The following is a 19,116-nucleotide window of genomic DNA, read 5'->3' on the forward strand; positions in this document are numbered from 1 at the left end:
AGTTACTGCAGCGGCAGGAAAACAGAAAGTTTGTGGCAAAACTACCGAAGGTGACGAGATTATTCACGGCGGCCATTACTGATGACATCACCAGGAAACGGCGGGAAGAAGCAGGAGCTCCTTGTGTCGGCGGTAGCGGTGCTGACGGCGAGTGAAGAGCCGCGGTCCTTCTCCAGGAGACAGCTGGTGAGTGTCAACACTGTCTGAGTGATCAGCTGCACTCAGGTCTGCTCAAAGTTCAGTTAAAGTACTGAAACTACACTGTGTGTGAAAATACTCCACTACAAGTACAAAGTAAAAGTATTATTATCAAGTATTCAATCAAAGAAGCTGCTGGAAAATGAAATGATGACAGCCAGTGAGATCAGTCTTATCATGCAGGGATCATATTGTTTATGAAAACAGGATTTTACAGTGGCTGAATATGTTAAATATGTTTTGTTGTGTTTTTTCAGAGATGCAGCTCCAGATGTGAGAACATGACAGCTGTCAGTGAGGAGACTTTACAGGTGAGTTACAGGTGAGTTACATGCATGTGTTCACCTGAGGCCCCAGAATGACTCAGTCCACCTCTGGTAGTCATGGAAACATTTAAAGACATATGAGAATAAATAAACACAGCAGGTTGATCAAGCAGCTAACGGCTAATGAGGCTAACACAGACTCTATAGTTTTTATGAGTCTGCAAAGAAACTAGAAAATAGGTGGAGTATAAGTAGAATATTTTGAGTGGAGGAGGATATAAAGTAGCATGAGATGGATATTAAAGCACCTCAGACTGACTTTCCACCACTGGACCTCGCGGTTGAAGCCTCGTCACGACTCGCTCACACTTTGACGACATTCCAGGTGTCAGATTTCCTCCATTGTCCCTCGTCTGCAGGACTCACCTGGTCCTTTCTGTCCGCTGTTTACTGTCGAGGACACAAAGGACGGACGGGAGCAGGAAAACGTTTCATGTTCACGTATGATGTGAAACATGTTTCATGAGACAGACTCACCGACCTGCGACCGCTCGGCACGAGAATTTCCCCAAAAAAGGGAAAAACGATCGACAGAATAAACAAATGAACACCTGCGACTATAAATATATCCAGTTATAAGTTACTGGAGCTCGACCCTCTGGGGGTCTGGTCTCAGAAAACATTAGGGTGAGAGAAGGTGAATAACTTTAAAACAGAGGATGAAATACGTGTGTGTGTGTGTGTGTGTGTGTGTGTGTGTGTGTGTGTGTGTGTGTTGTTGACATTCATACGGAGCCAACAGACAAGCTGCTGCCTGTCGACTCTGCTGCGGGGAAAAACACACTCACAGGTTACCAAACACTGACGAATACAGCACACACACACATTCCAGCACACACACATATTCATACATCATCTTTCACTCCCATTTCACACACACACACACACACACACACACACACACACACACCAGGATTCATGCTCTGGGTAACATGAATGTGGTTATAAAATATCGTTCCAGTTCAGATTGTATCCAGATTAGATGCTGACACTTTTTAGCTGGATAAGTTTAAAGAAAATAAACTTTTGACCAGCAGGTGGCGCCGGAGGAATCATGTCAGGTCACTTTTCCAGCAGTGGGTTCATCCTCTGGGGACCACGAGCTGAGATGTTTCGGTCTGAACCAACGTGGTGGAGCAACGGCTGCAAACAAGAGTCAGTCATCACACATTCTTCACTTATCTCCGTTTGTTTTGACAATCTTTGGCTCACACACACACACACACACACACACCTTCACACACACACTTATGGGAATTTCCATAACGTGTTGCACCAGGCGGAGTGTTTCTCCTCCATCGTTTCTCTGTTATCCAGCGAGCAGCTCAGAGAACATTTCACCATCTCTCTGTCTCTCTGTGTTTCTGTCTCTGCGGCGCTTTGCTTTTACAGAAAAGGAAACAAGATGGTGGAAAGTTACAGAAGCAAACTGAACCAAACAATGTGACTTTTTAATGTTTTTGAACCTGTTTTCTTCTCAGCGGTCTCAGTGATGGTGGGGTTCAGTAAACATGATGCTGCTCTAACAGGAAGATTTTAAAATGGCTAAATTTTGTGGCAAGATCGGATCTAAATTAAATTATTTTAAAAGAATTTACTAAAACACAAACAGAACCACATATTTATGTACGAAACGCAGTTTGCAGCAGTTTATTAGCCACAGTTTCATCATTTGTTCCTTATTTCTGATCCGAGCTGAAAATCAAAAGTAGCTTTATTTGGTTTATTTTGTATCACAATCATGAGCAGAATATGAAATAACGAATCAGCGGACCACTGACTCTGTCACCGACATGGTAGTTAGCGTTTTCCTCCAGATGATGTCGTCTGTCACATCTGTATATTTGCACACTGTGTTTTATTTGACACAACAGCTGATGTGCCAGTTGTACAGATGTTAGCTGTAGCTGTTAGCTGCCGGACCGGGTTTGGTCAAAGTCCTTTGAGGGAAGTCTTGACACTCAGCAGCAGCAGCGCCCCCTGGTGTTTATATCTGACGAGGCCCGTGTCTCAATGACAACCCTTTTTTTCCTACAGGTTCTTCTTCTGCTACGCATGCGAACAGTTTCGTGACACCATCTTCTGTGTCTGGTGTGGTAATTAGTGTGATATCCTGTCCTGTCAGTCTGCAGTCGCACTGAATGCCTCAAAACTGACGTGAATCTCAACTGTGCCCTCGTGATTGGCTGATGTTTCCCGGTTCAGCTGTAATAAAGCAGATGATTCGCTTTCGGTGGGACGGGGCGGGACAGGTGTCGTACATAAACCATCTCTGGTGTTACAGACTTTTCTTTTTCGAAAGGCTTTGAGTGTTTCGTGTCCTCTCTGATCACGTCTCTGGTCCGGTGACGTCTCAAACTCTGTCTGCTCTCAAAACTCAACTTTAATTGTCTCTTATTTCTGACCAGTCTCTCTCTCTCTCTCTCTCTCTCTCTCTCTCTGTTCCTCTTGTCTCTGTTTGTTCATGAAGTCGACTCCTGCTCATGTTGAAATATTTCCAACGCGTGCCGACGTGTCCTCGCCTCAGTTCGAACCACTTAAGAGCCCATCTGTTCGTGTCCACGTCAGAAGATTTGCATGGTGCTCGGGGTAAACACACCTGCGGCCACTCTGTGCTCTTGTTTTTCCTCCTTCACTCTCTCCGTCTGTCTCTGACTTCAGAACCAGAAGCTCTTCGGGTGATCGGACAGGTTCAGACATGTTGGACGTTCAAAGTGAAAACCCATTTTTAACCTCGGTCACAGCGACGTCATGTGAAAGTTCCCAGCATGCATCGATTTGACTGTTTGATTTGCATTCGGACTGATGTCTTCCCTCTTTCTGCTTTTCTGATTTGAATGTGAGGAGGAAGTGAAAGGAGGCAGGTGTCGCTGTGAGTCCAGCTTCATGTAGTTCACTGTTCTCTGCTGACCCCCATCCTCTAAAAAGGAAACTCTGACATTTCCAGCTGATGTTATCACGAGTCGTCGCTGTTTGTCGTTAATGGCGTGTGTCCAAATTTGCATCTACTTGTTCTGACTGACTGACATTAAAATGTGTCATCTGTGGAGGCATTTCCCCTCAAATCAGGACAGTTTAGTCATTAAAAACAGATGTGTCACTCCCACTGAGGCAGATGTTACAGTCGCTGACCACATTACGCTTCTTTGCACGAGCTCGACTGTATCTCGGGGATTTCTGGGAGACTTTGATCACAGCAGACGAGCTGTGTGGAGACATCTGATGTTTTAAATCAAGTCTCCAGCTGCTTCAGTTGTTCAGCAGAATGCTGCAACTCTGTTTTACTGTGAAGCTCCAGAAATGTTCTGTGGACTACGAGACTTCACCTGACTTTATATCATCAGGAGGAGATGATGGCTGAGCCTGACTTCATATCATCAGGAGGAGATGATGACTGAGCCTGACTTTATATCATCAGGAGGAGATGATGGCTGAGCCTGACTTCATATCATCAGGAGGAGATGATGACTGAGCCTGACTTTATATCATCAGGAGGAGATGATGACTGAGCCTGACTTTATATCATCAGGAGGAGATGATGGCTGAGCCTGACTTCATATCATCAGGAGGAGATGATGACTGAGCCTGACTTTATATCATCAGGAGGAGATGATGGCTGAGCCTGACTTTATATCATCAGGAGGAGATGACGACTGAGCCTGACTTCATATCATCAGGAGGAGATGATGACTGAGCCTGACTTTATATCATCAGGAGGAGATGATGGCTGAGCCTGACTTTATATCATCAGGAGGAGATGATGACTGAGTTTACATTTTTAAAAAGTCACTCAGAGGAGCTGCACGTGAAACAAACTGACTGACTTTAACTCTGAGGCCTTTCGAAGAAGAAGAAATCATGTCGGTGACGTTTTTAGTGCTCAGTTTGATGTAATCGTTTTTTAAGTGTCTCTACACGACTGGAATGAGACCTCTTTACAAATCACATCACACAGACACGGAGGAAGCCGGGGGTCCTAAATCTGTCAACACCTTCGCAGAGGTCGGAGGTCAGGTGACGAGGGATTACAGGAAATGAGGTTGTGTGTGTGCGTGTGTGTGTGTGTGTGTTTGCCCAAGTTAAGACTTTGTAGTGTGTGTGTTTATGTACACGACTCAATCACTGCTCCGTCACATCAACAGTCAGGCTCCATCTCCATTTTCTGGACTTTATTTCCTTTATTTTGTCTTCACGTCCTCGTTGTTTACACAGACACAGACGCCTCTGCTGTTTGTGTAAATACTTCATACCGTCCGGTTCTGTTCTTTGGACCTTTTTTAAAAACAATATGTAGAAAAGTATTGAAGTGGTTGCTCCTCTCCTCGATACAAACTGAGCTTCCACTATCAGTGAAGGTGACAAAGTGCAGAAATGACCGTAAAGCTTTGTTATGACACCAGAAAAGGAAATGGGTCATTTTTTTTAATAAATACAGTTAAACTCCAGACGTGTTTATAGGTTTATTTCTGAAGTATATTGTGGAGCTTTACGAAGAGGTGAGGAGGCTTCTTCCAGTCCAGATGCTAAGCTAGGATAACTGGCTCCAGCCTCATGTTTAACACAACATATCATACGGCCACGTCACTGGGCAGCGCAGTCCTTCACCCGCTCAGGTGGCTGTATCAGCCTTTGTGGTAGAAAACATGTCGGCCACCTTGAATCCTGCTTTCAAGTTATCTTTCGTCTTTGTTTTCCTCCTCCAATCACCACCTGCCTGCAGCTCTCCCAGCCGTTCATCTCTGCATCCCTCCTCACCATCATCATCTTCACATTCAGCTTCTTCAGTAAACCTGCTGTGATCCACCACATCCTGAGTCGGGTCTGCATCTAGGTTCACCTTGTCTGATCGTAAGAGAAGGTGGAACTGTTCCTTTAATCGATGCATCTACAGTCATTTTATTTTCACATTCATTTCCTCGACAAAGCCTCGGCTCTTTGTTCCTCCGCTCAGAGCCGGCAACCTTTTAGGTTTTTCAACAGTGACGATACGAAGAGAAACAAAACGTGAAGTCAGGTGCCTTTGAAAACATGTAGTCCTTTTGTCCTTGGCTCATGTGGGGGTGTGTGTGTGTGTGTGTGTCTGTGTGTGTTCGTTATGGGAACACACACCGCAGCTGCCGGCCTCCCTGACGACCAGCCACCAAACAAAAAAAATTCTTTTCAAAACCGACCTCAGGAACCAGCGGAGAGATGATTAAATTCTCCATGCGAGGAGTTCAAAAGCAATAAAAAATGAAATGAAAACATGGGCGGCGTGCAACACAAAGACCTCATTGTTGCCGGGCAGAGGAATGCGTGTGTGTGTGTGTGTGTGTGTGTGTGTGTGTGTGTGTGTGTGTGTGTTACTGTGGGCAGAGGCCGGGAGGAATTTGAGTTTTTGCATGGAGACAAAAGGTGGCCTATGGTGGGGAGAGAGGATGAGGCACAGAGAGGGAAAGAAAGCGAGAAAGAGACAGACAGTAGCTGCTTCCATCCACGTCTCCATGCTAACACACTAGCATACACTGTGTTAGCATTTTCCAAAGTAAGGTGACGAGTCTTTAAAACTCTGCTCATTCATTTTTTAATGACTATAAGTTATATGAAAGCAGTCTCTCGGTGAGTTATCGCCCGACTCTGCAACTCGCTGCAAATCTCTTTAACGTCTTTCAGCTCTTTGTTTCGGTTTTAACAAGCTGTGTATATTTTAATCATTGTGAGTATGGTAGCATGCTAATGTTAGCATTTAGCTGAAAGCTGTGGACTGGATTAATCCAAACTCTCCCAGACGACGACGATGAGCTGATGAGACACCTTGACACGTTCCCCGAGTCCATAAAGCTGCTTAACTGGATTAAAGGGACACCGATATGACCTGGACGCTGTGTGTGTGTGTGTGTGTGTGTGTGTGTGAGACTCAGCAGGTGATAACAGGTTTATAGGTTTATGTGTCAATCTGTGTCACTGGTGTAATGTAACTGAATACATTTACTCGAGTACTGTACTTGAAACATTGTGTATATGTTGACAGTAACGAAAGCTGTCCGATAAATGTAGTGGAGTGAAAAGTACTCTTAAAACTTTAAAGCTGCTACAATCAACTGTCTTTTCTGTTGATTCTGGCGCCCCCTGTGGACAAAAGCGAGATGACCACGACCAGCTTGTGTGTGCATTTGTTTTGGAAGCGAGTGAAAGACGGACGCATCATATTTTCACACACTGTTAGCTGGATGAGGTCATCGTCACATCCTCGAACCTGAACGACTGAATATGTCGACTGCAGCTGACTCCCAGAACAACACGACCATTTCAGCGCAGCAGCGTACTGGACCTTCATCGTATGCTCACAGCCAGCTGTGAAGTCGTAGTTTGTGTTAAAATAACCCACCGAGCAGAAACAGATCCAAAAGACGTCAGTTCATCCTCTCTGACATGTTGAAAAGACTCCCACTGGAGAGTCAGTGTTTTTAATGTCTTTTTAACGTGCACTCGTCCTTACAGGGTTCAAAACGAAGGTTTTACAGTGTAATTTTAAGACTTAAAGACGTCTGAAGAACTTCTTGTGGTTCAAAATTACATTTTTTATGACGGACAGATTTTACTTCAGGCAGCGAAAGCTACGAAAAGACGTCTTCTATCTGAGCGCTCCATCTTTCTTGTGCGGTCGCTTTGAAAATCTCTCAACTCTTCAGAACGGTTCTGGTCACGTCACCGCGACTCTTTTTCTTTCTCCTGGCCTTGGTGATAATATTCACCGTATTTTTGTCTCCTGTGGATGATGTCATCACCCACATCCTCCTCGCTCTGATGTCCAGATGTGAAATAAAACACAAACGGATCGTAAACCACAGAGGACGAGTGTGGATCATTCAGCGGCGGCTGTCAAGATACTGTTGCCACATTGCTTTTCTTTCCTGACGCTACGTGGACCAGGGCCTCGGTGATTCTGTGTCCAACATAAAATATTACGTCACAATCCAGCCGTCCTGCTGCCGCACCACCAGACTACAGAGCAGCTTCGTCCTTCAGGCTGTGAGACTCCTCGATTCATCCTCAGCACTCGACAACACGCTAAGAATAAATACATAGAAACAGCCGATCATTTCCAGGCATCAGTGGTTTAATTGTGTGTGTGTGTGTGTGTGTGTGTGTGTGTGTGTGCGTGTGTGTGTGTGTTGAACTTCATGATGGTGGAAACACTGACGAAGCGTCTGCAATAACACCATTATAGAGTCTACAATAACAGTGAGAGCAGCTCTGTTACACCTGACTGACTCGCCACCTGCTCCTCACACATGAGAACTGAGTTCCTCCGCCATGTTTCCATGTCGTCATAGAAACCTGTTAATTGACGCTGTTTTTAATAGGAAAGCATAAAATCACAACCAGTAATAATCATCCATTTCATAAAGACCTCTCTAAATAATTCATTTTTCAATATAATTAGTATTTTATACATTAATGATATAAATAGTTTAAAAGAAACATGTTTTCCAGAGGAACTACGTCTCTTGTAACGGCAATATCCCAGACTCCCTTACAAAAAGTGTGATTTTAAGAGTTGTTGCATCATGAAGAGAAACTTATCAAACTTTGTGAAATGGCTTCGACAGACTTTAAATCGTTGGTGCCTTCTTGTAAATTCGGCATTAAACACAACACATTAGGACGTTTATTTTAAAAAGTGTCAGTTTGACGCTGCGTCGCTGTGAAAGCCTGAGTCCAAATCCAAAGTTTGGTGTTTCAACAATGTTTCAACTGATTTCACCAAATGTATTAAAGAATAAAACATACTGATGCTAAACATGTTTATGAATCCAGCAAACAGTAACTAATAAAGGCTACTTGTTTGGAGAAAGAGGAGAAAATCACCAGACTCCCTGAAAGAAACGCTCAATTTAGAGACTTTTTGCACGAAGAGAAACTTTATAAACTTTGTATAATTCTGTGTACGACACATTTTAAACTGTCTGGGACTCCGTGTTCATTCTGCAAATGTTACACATGAAGATATTTCTGTATCTGTTTGTTCCAGTGACGCAGGTTATTGACTCATGACACTCATCAGTATTCAAGTAACTTTATTTGTCATTTACACAGTTAACAGTAAAACACAAGGTTCTCTCAGGACATTTTAAGATGATTTAGTTAATAAAGATCAAATAATTCATGTGTAGGTTCTTCTTTTATTTCCTGATGTGAGTTTCATGTTCAGAATCTCTCCTCCTCAGACTGCAGCTGTCACGTCCCGTTCTTCTCACATTTTGTTTCATCCTCCCGTTCCCGTAACTCTTCCTCCACTTCGCTCGAAGCGCTGCTCCTTCTTTTCTTTACACTGAGTCACCGGCTGACGGGAGGAGGAGGAGGAGGAGGAGGAGGAGGGAGGCTGGTGGACGTCACTCCCACCTGAACTTTGGACTTGCTCACCAAACACACACACTCAACATACTTCCACCAAACTTGGATGGAAGATGAGTCTCGGTCCAGAACAGTCCTCAGTAACTTTCTCTAACACAGTCAGGTGTTTTTCCACGTCTTTGGTTAGTTCCTCAGGGAGCAGTGTTTGGACCTTGATGGAAAAATGTGTCTGTAGGTGGCTGGTATCTGTGATTGAGTACGTGTTGATGCAGATCCAAATAAAAATTGCCTTGGTGGAGGTATGCGCTCTACTCAGTACCATTTCAGTTTAATTTTAGATTAGTCTGCTGAATATTTTCTTGATTTATCACGTGGTGAGAAAACGATGCCCATCACAAACTGCTATAAAACTTCTTGTTCAGTTTTCTGTCCGACTGAGAAACTGGAGCCACTTTTTAACGATGAATCAATAAATCTTCTTATCGACGAATCATTTAACCCTCTGATGTGAATCTTTGTCCTCCAGCTGTGGTTGTCGTGGACGCCTCTCTGGTGTGACATCAGCTCGACGTTGCCAGGGACGACAGTGCCGCCGCCGCCGCCATTGTCGCCGCCTCGTTTCTCTTCCCACCGCGGCACCAGCGGCGGGGAGTCAATCACTTCCTGTTATTAAGTCTGACTGAGGGTCGGAGGTCAAGGGTGAGAGGTGGGAGACAGACGCAGCGTTGACGGGCAGGAGAGACGGAGGCAGAGAGGAGGTCTGTTTACCGGCTGTGTGAGCAGAGAGACGAGGAATTACTGAGGAATGACTGGAATTTCCTGAGTGGCAGCGATGGAGGCTCGAACCAACGCTGCCTCCCTCTCTCTCTCTCTCTCTCTCTCTCTCTCTCCCTCTGTCTCTCTCTCTCTCTGCCTCCCTCTCTCTCTCTCTCTCTCTCTGTGTGTCTCTCTCTGTGTCTCTGTGTCCAACAGATATAATAAATATAAATCAGACGTCACTGTAATGTGGAGGTAAATCTCCGCTCTGCTCTCTGTGTCTGTTTAATGAAGACGAACTGAAGTCTGGAGTCCATCTGAAGAAGTAATCTGATAAAGACGTGTGTTTACATTTCCCCGATCGCTCAGTCAGAATGTAACGGGCACAAAGAGGTTCTGATCCGTCAGAAATATCGCAGAAGATGTTTTCATTGAGAATATTCAGTTAATCCGGTCGTTCACACACTGTCTGTCACCGTCAATTCACATGTTACTCTGTGACCTGAGGATTAATTTGGACAGAACCAGAGGTGACAAACCAACACTGTTCTGGTGACGATGAGTCAACGAGGCCATTAAGCTCGTCTTAGTTCAGAAACTTGGATTCAGACGGTGGACGGTTGTATTTTTTCTGTTTAGTAAAGAAAACAGGTGTCAAAATATTTCCTTTCTTCACATTTAGTGAGTTTATTTTGTTGATTTATAGACTCAGTAGTGAACTGGCTGCTTTTATATCTCCCAGCTGAAACTACGGGTCTGTCAGACCTCCATCACCTCTGGTAGCTGGTTAGCTATCCCCCGGCCCGTCATAACGTCAACACTCCGTAACGTCAACACTCTGTTGATAAAGTTACTTCATTTTGAAAGTTTTAAAAATACGCATTGCTCCTTTAAAATGAATCATTGTGAAAATATCAACTATGTTTAGAAAAACTCTGATTTTGAATGAAAACACTTCTGAACCTTTGTTCCTAATATGAGAGTGAATTCTCCCGTGTGTGTGTGTGTGTGTGTGTGTGTGTGTGTGTGTGTGTGTGTGTGTGTGTGTGTTCAGGCCGATATAAAACATGGTGGACGTGTTTCACCTCCTGCATTTATTTCCAGATCAGCCCGAGCTGTGAGAGGATCCTGTTACATGACGCTGTGACCTGCCAAGTGAAGTACAATGAAGTGAGTGCACACACACACACACACACACACACACAGTACACACAGTACACACTGTTGAACACAATGATACCTCATTCTCACCAAAGCTGCGACACATAAAGACGTGTTTGTTGTACTTTTTTTACTCCACTACATTTATGTGATCCCTTTAGTCACGTTGCCGTTAATGAGACTGAATATAATCGATAATAAAATAAAACCTCAAACACACGTTAATCTCTGTTCTTTGCTGATTTCACTTCTAAAAATAAATCTAACGTGACAACATCAAACCTGCTGAGAGATCCTGAGACGCGTCTGAGTTTGGACTTCTTCTGAGCGGGTCGGGTCTAAATCGGCTCCATGTGTGTTTGAAGGTACAGTAAATCCTGCAGCCTGCCCCCGGCTTCATTTCAGGGAGGGTGGGATCAGCGCTAAGCTGAGTGAAGGCAGGAGTCCCCGCCCTCAGGGGAGACATCAAGAGGTAGAGTCAGCATACTTTATGTATGGAGTCAAGGTAACACGACTCCCCTTCTTTCACTGCCGACCTCAGTGTGTATCTGTGCCAACATCTGTGATAACTGCCTCAGTCTGTGTGTGTGTGTGTTTGTGTGTGTATGTGTGTGTTTGTGTCTTCACTGTAGCTGCTGAGACAAAAGTGTTTGCATGCACCCCGTCTGACGAACAAACTTGATCGTGTATCGAGGCTGCGAATAACAAATCTTAACTTTTCAAACCCGATCTGTTCTGTGGCACCAGTTTTCTTCCGTTTACGATCAAAGTTGAGTGTTAAGTTTTATAAATGAGGCTCCGTGTTGCCTGATGGCTCCGTTTTCAGTGTCTCCCACGTTATTGACACATTGAGAAAGTCATCGACAGAATAATCAGCGATGAAAACAATCGATAGTTACAGCACGTCGAAGCAAAAATTAGATTAAGTACAAGAACCTCAATAAACAGTAAATAAATCAAAATGTCCGCCTGCTCTCTGTAACTCTGCGTGAATCTCTCTGAGCTGGAGCTTCAGACCCTCAGTGTCCGTGTGAGGATGAGGATTAACCCGAAACTCTTCCCGACACGCAGACCCGGCCCGTCACAGAGCCCGTCGAAGCCCTCGTCGAGCCCGTACAAACATCACCCAGCGCCAGAGAGCGACAGGAAGTGGAGCTGCAGACTTCAGTGACGTGTTCAGAGACCTTTCCTCGTTTTTCCCCCTCGATGCTGCAAATTCCTGTAAACTGGGTCAAGCTTTGTGTGTGTGTGTGTGTGTGTGTGTGTGTGATCAGTGTGATTAGTGTGTGATCAGTGTGTGATCAGTGTGTGTGTGTGTGTGTGTGATCAGTGTGATTAGTGTGTGTGTGTGAGTGTGTGATCAGTGTGTGAAGTACTGCACTGTGGTACAAATTCAAGGTACTTGTACATTATTTGAGTCTTTTCTTTTCAGTTGTTTCATGAAATATTTTTACTTCACTTCATTTATTTGACAGATTTTTACACAAGAGTTTATAAAAATGATGTTTTGTCATAAATAAAAGCTGCTGTATGTGATAACTTGTTGTACTTTACATGTATGAATCAGAGTGAGACCTCCCTCATCTGTCTCTCTCTCGGTGGATGATTTGTTGAAGGTGTTTAAAGCTGCTTCTCGAGTGTCTCGTCTCAGTGACTCTCTCGGCTCCGCTAACAGAGAGCGACGGTCGCTAACGTTAGCTGAGAAGTGGGGTCCGCTAACATAAAGTACCGAATGGCTTCCAGCAAAACACAGAAGCTCCACAGAGCCTCTTTAAACTACCTGAGATTTCGAAACAATTAGTCGATCAGTCAAAAGTTAACTGGCGACTGGGCGCCGCAGCAGCTCAGCTGGTATCATCGCTTTTCACCACATTTCTCACAACTTTTAGAAAATCAAACAAAGTAATGGATCAATGGAGAAAATAATCAGCAGATGAATTCAGAAGGAAATGAAACAGCTTCACTTGTGATTTGTTCAAACGTGCCCTCAGGACACCAACAGGATCTCTTTACAGTCACACTTTACAGGAAGAGGTGTGTGTGTGTGTGTGTGTGTGTGGACAGACGTGTGTGTAATGACCTTCTTCCCGTCACTGTTGACTTATGGGAGGTCGAGCAGGCGGCAGCAGAGGTCAGCTGGAGCTCGGGCAGCGTCGCAGCACCGCGTCAGGACGGATTTATAGAGTTTTACATGATTGAAACCGGATGTTTCCATTCAGAACCGTTCTATTAATGACTCTGCATTGAACTCTTTACTTCAACAAACCGGGTTTCATGTGGACGAAGGCTGGACGGTGGAGCTGAGCCCGGCCTCGGCAAATGAAAGAAGTTTATTATGACTCATATTTATATTTGTTTGTCCACCGAGATGGCGTCCTCAGCGCTGCAGGAGCAGCTGAGACCTGCACAGGTTCTTCAACATTTAGTCGACTGTTCACTTCTGAGGCAACATGTCTTCTTCTGGTACTTCCTCAGATTTCTGTATATTTACTTCTGATGACTGATTTTCCAAATAACTGGTTTCATTTGCTGAGTTTTGTTGCGGCATCTTCAAATTTAAAGACTTTGTTTTAATAAATTATCTTAATAAACGAACACTGAGGTGGAAACAGGGTGAAACCTCTCCTGGAGACTCAGCTCACGGGTTTCCCACAGGTTTGGTTCTCACACGTCTAAACTCAACAGACGTACAAGGGGAAGCATGTGGAAACATTTAGAGCTGGCAGCTTCAAATCACTGTGTCCCCCCGTCACCCCGAACACCCCCCTGACAGGGCTTTGAACCCAGCCCCAGAGGTCAGAGGTCCAATGAGAGGGGTCAGCACCAGGATGGAGTCCAGGCCTCCCAGAAACAAGCAGCCGGCCGGCAGAAGAGACAAAAGACAGACGGCCTTATCAATACCTGCATTTTCATAAACACATAACTGTGAGGGAGTCGGTGTTCATGAGTTTTGCAGGAGTGGTTTTGGAGCGAGGCCTGAAGCTGGAGGGTTTCAGGCCTCGAAGAAAAACACTGCACACATCGCTCAGACGGAGTAATCGGATACTTTTCTGAAACAGGCGACACCTCAAACACGTCAAAACACCTGCGATCATAACTGTCAGAGAGAAGTCCTGTCAGGTAATCGTGTTTTTTATTCACTAACAACACAAAGCTGATCTCATCCTGCAGGTTTAACAGTCAATCAGTCGGATCTCTTCCTGTTTCCCAGCTGCACCTCGTTTCTCTCTCAGGTGTAACTGAGCCTCTCTCCCTCTGTTCAGCCGTCACATGACAGGAACCTGAGCTGACGTCCTGCATTCCTGCACACAAAAAGGGCCGAGGCGTCAGAAAGAGCAGAGCAACCGACCATCAGAACCACGGCTGGAATGTAACTAAGTACATTTACTCAAGTACACTTCAGTACACATTTCAGATACTTCAGTCTTTTCTTCTCGTCCCACTTTCTACTTTTACTCGACTACATCTCAGAGGGAAGTACTGTACAGCTTTAGTTACTAGTTACTTTACATCAGCAAATATTTTAATTTTCAGTCTGGAAACCAGCTCGTCTTCACTTCTGAACTGTTTCACCGACATGTAACCGATAAAAAACAAACTCAACTATTCTGCACATGTTTGACGATGTGTTTTAGTGATGGAGGTGAACAGAACCGGTCCTGACTTGACCCGAAGACATCGCATCGTATGAAGAGCGAAGGAAAGTGTGTTTAAGTAAAACAGAGTCTTTGTGACGGACGGCCGCTCCCTCTGTTTGGTCTCTCAGTCGTCTCTTTGTTCCCGTCACACACTCAGAATCACCTCTGACACACACTGACACACACTCTGACACACACTCTCACACACACTCTCACACACACTCTCACACACACTCTCACACGTACAAACACTCACATGTTTGTCTTGTTTTGATTTGATTTTCTGTCGTGAACGTTGTGAAATCTTGAGTAAACTCGACTGTTCACACGTGAGAGCAGCAGAGAAGAAGAGACACAGTTTCACACTTTGCTCACAGATGTTTAATTATTATTTCTCCTGCGTCGACACGTGAAACATCGAGCTGAACGTCGATCAACAAGTCAGATTTATAGACACAGAGATCTAAACACATCTGGTGATGATGAAGATGAAGGCGAAGCACTCGACGCTCCTCTGGGTCCAGATACATTTAGATGAGCTTTGAAATCCCTTAAATCAATTAAACTAGATCTTCATGTGCAGTTGAAATATAAAACGCAATTACATTTTTTTAAAAACGGGAGTTCAAAGTTCAAAGTCGACTTTATTGTCAAAACTGCAATATGTACAAGACATACAGAGAATTGAAATTGTGTTTCCCTCTATCCAGACAGAAATAAGAAATATAAGAATATAAAAGTTGACTTTTGTTTTGAAGCAGACTTGTCACAGGAAATGCAAAATGTTCAGTTGTTCTGCTCTTATAAAGGCGTCTACGGAGCAGGACAGCAGACATTTTTATGCATTTGTAGACAGCGGGTCCATTTTAAAGGAGCACTCTGTAGATTTGAGGAGAAATGTTACTGAGAAGAGAAACATCTTGGACCTGCTGCACCTCGTCCCCCCTGTCATCCCCCCTGTCATCTGTCAAGCTGTCCTGACAATGAAGCCATGAAAAGGCCAAAAATATATGACTGAAAAAAACAAACTGAGCTTAAAGGACAACACAGTTTAAACAGTTTTACTCTGTTTATATGTGGCGGACCCTGCCACCTTTGTAGCTTCAAACAGTGTTCTGGGACCTTATTCTCCTCTGAGAGCAGCTTGTTTACTCACTGATGGAGACAGTTTGTGTTGTTACTTCATAATATTGTAAATATTAAAAGTGCCCCTTTGAGTTCTGGTGTCAGCGAGTGGATCCCAGCGCTCCGTCTGCTTGATGAGCGGCCGTCATCATCACGGGCCAGAACATCAGTTCAGACCCTGATGACTCGGGTTCGTCCTGTTTGCAGACTTTTTCTTTTTTACTTTCTCTTCACGCTGCAGCCGCCGTCACAGAGTTCACACTGCTGCACGCAGCAAGTTTACAATCAGGACAAACTGCTTCATTATTCGAACTTTGACCCTTGTTCATCCATCGCAGCCTCAGAACAAAACTTGAAGTACAAAGAACGAAGTACTTATACTTGAATGTGTTGTCATCTGTCAGAGAGCTGTCAGGTGTTTGTCCTCTGACGTGTCCTCCGCTGTGCAGAGGATTGTGGGTCAGCTGGCTTGTGCACTGTGAAATGTGAGCGGATGCAGTCGGACATCCTGGTATTTTCGGCATCCTGCAGTTCGCACTTCATACTGGGACATAATAAATCTTTTTCTGGCATACTGAATAGAAAGGCAGTGTAACGTTTTAATAATCATAACACATCCTGACAAACATATTAACAGAGGACGGTAAAAACAACCGGCACGTCTCTGTGATCACGGTGAAGGTTTGTTGAACTACAGATGAACTCAGGATAATGTTTCAGGCTGAACCAGGTGTTAATGTGAGTCTGAACTGGAAAACAGGATATTTCTGACTTTTGTCGTCTCGTGTTCTGATGAACGAGCTGCAGGATGTTTGTATGAACTCAGTCCCGGCTTCTTTCTCGTCAGTGAGGTTTGACCTGCGGGGTGTTTGCACGGCGGTGGGCTTGATGGTGGATTTCCCCCTCGTGTTCACACTCCGCTTCATCTCATCAGAAAAACAGTTACGGCAGGAAATCGACTGCAGCGGCAGACATCAGATTATCTTCTCTTACAGTCAGGAGACTTCCTGTTTCTGTCTGCTGTGATGGAAACTACCCGACTGTACCCAGCATTTTTCTAACGAACACGAGGCGGCAGTCTTGGGGAATTTAACAGGATGCGGTGGATGATTTGTCATAAAATGAATCCATGAAAATATAGTTCAGATTTTTGTATTTGTTGTTCATGATAGACAGTTTTGCAACCTTTTACTTGAAGCTACAAGAAACAGTCATTCATTGTTGATTGACAGCAGACGATGGTGAAACTGGACTTTGTTTCGGTGTCGTACCGCCCGACTACAGAGCAGCTTCTCTCCTCAGGCTGTGAGACTCTTTAATTTTGGTTTAAAATATTCAAAAATGAACTGAAGTTATCAGGAGAATGTGTTGCAGAGATATCTACTTAAGTTAGCATGCTAACCCGCTAGCTTCAAGTCTCTTTGTACCTGAAGAGGTGATGATCCGAAAGTAAACAACACCAACAACAGAGCTCTCTGTCCATTTTTATTTAAAAGGGCTGCTAACTGCAGGGCTAGTTGAGCTAATTAGCTAAAGGCAGCAGTTGTTCTGGTGATATGCTTCCCCCTAGTCGTTTGAATTCTTACATACTGCACCTTTAAGAGCAACTATAATGATACAGTCTGCAGGTCACACAGAGACGTCAGCGTTACATGTAGACGTTTGATAACCAGTTAGAAGTTAAGTTTAACTAAAAGATCTGAGTCCTTCTTCCTTCTTTTCTTGCTTCTCACTAATTTCTAGCTTTCTGAATAATCCTGTTAATGAGTTTTCTGTTCAGCTGATGACGAGGTGACGACACTGGGGTGGAGAGAAACCCAGAGATTGAGAAATCACCGTAAACAAACACAGCTGTGTGTTCGGCCTGTTTGCTTTCGTCCTTTCAGCGTTTGACTCGTCACAGATCTGCTTCATCGCTGAGCACAGAGAGCGGAGACACACCCGGCTGAATCACTGCGAGTCAGGCAGCAAGTCAACACGCAGCAACGGCTGATAGGTGGAGGACGACGAGAGGAAACGCTGCCTCCTGCTGCTCTGTGACTGTGTCAGAGAGCGGCTGACCTGCTGAAGAGTCGACACACTTCACTGTTACTCACAAACCTAAAGGAGCAGTCTGTAGTTTAAAGGAGCAGTCTGTAGTTTAAAGGAGCAGTCTGTAGTTTAAAGGAGCAGTCTGTTCTCCTCTTACAAATATGCAGACGTGTCATCAGTCCACACAGTCTCTCCTCCAGTAGAAGTTCAGATACTTGTGTAAAAACAGAGTAGAAGTACTGATTCAACTTCTTTAGTCCAGTCAAAGTAATAGAGTACAGGCTCTGAAATGTACTCAGAGTAAAAAGTCTCCCTCCGAAGGACATTTGGGTGACACATGATGAGACACAGGTCAGTGTCTGCCATCATCAGGAGGCGTCCTACTTTGGACCCGAGCTACAAAAATAGTTTGAATTTGGTCAAATCTTCAATTGTTAGTTTAAAATTAAGGCCTTGAGCTCCTGATCGTTTGAAGGCAGCTTTACCACAATCACCAACATCTCATGTCTCATCGTGTTACCATCACATTATTATTTTGTTATATTAACTGTATCGTGGCACGTTTGTTTCTGGTTTACAGTCGTTCTTCTGTTCGGCTCTGAGCACGGCTTCATGTCAGCAGGGCAGGAGGAAGAGGAGGATGAAGGAGGAGGAAGTGTTTGTTGTATCTGAGGAGAGGAGGCTGCAGAGACCAAACAGCAAAGATTCAGTCAGATTCACTTGACAGGATGTTTTTTATAATGATCACAGTCATTTACTAACATTTCACATCTGACAACAGCAGAGCCACGAGTCAGTGTTGGGATTGTGATGCAGATGTAGAGTTTCATTGTGACCAGCAGAGGGAGACGTCAGTGTCGGGGACAGACGGATCATCAGGGACGATGTTCAGCATTTCATTTAAAACTGTTGAGGCGGCGTCCTCTCTCCGTCCCTCGTCTCCACGCTGTGGTCTCACTCCATGTCCCGCCCACAACACCGTCTGATTGGTCACATGTCACAAGTAACAGTCTGTCAACCCTGAATCTGCAAAGTCACTCGAGTCGTCAAATAGTGGAGTGGAAGTTTAAAGTAGCAAGAGATGGAAATACTCAAGGGAAGTAAAAGAAGCTTAAAATGCACATAAATAAAAAACTGTACGTATTTGAATGGAACTAAAAACATGTTAATATCTGGTCCAAGACCTTCGACACACTGGGACTGAGAAAAGTCAACAAATACACCTCCAACTTTGCAGAGACCTGGTTGGTTGGTTCTGGCTTTAAACGAGGGAGCTGGTTGGACTTTATGTTCATACAGTCTGACTGCCTGGTGTTCAGTCTGCTGGTGCAAACACACTTTGAGCCTCACAGATCATCCTGAGAAACATGGGCTCTGAACTCTCACAAGAAGAGTACGACCGGTTTGCTCATGACTATTATGAAGTTGCTCTGAGTTGGACCTGCCTCCTACCAGATATCGGCATAGACGAGTCTCTGCTGAAATATTCTGGCATCGACTCAAACGCTGTGCTGCAGACCTACTCTAATGAGCTGATCAACAGC

The sequence above is a fragment of the Pagrus major genome, chromosome 6 (genome assembly GCF_040436345.1).
Source record: "Pagrus major chromosome 6, Pma_NU_1.0".
Taxonomy (NCBI): Eukaryota; Metazoa; Chordata; class Actinopteri; order Spariformes; family Sparidae; genus Pagrus; species Pagrus major.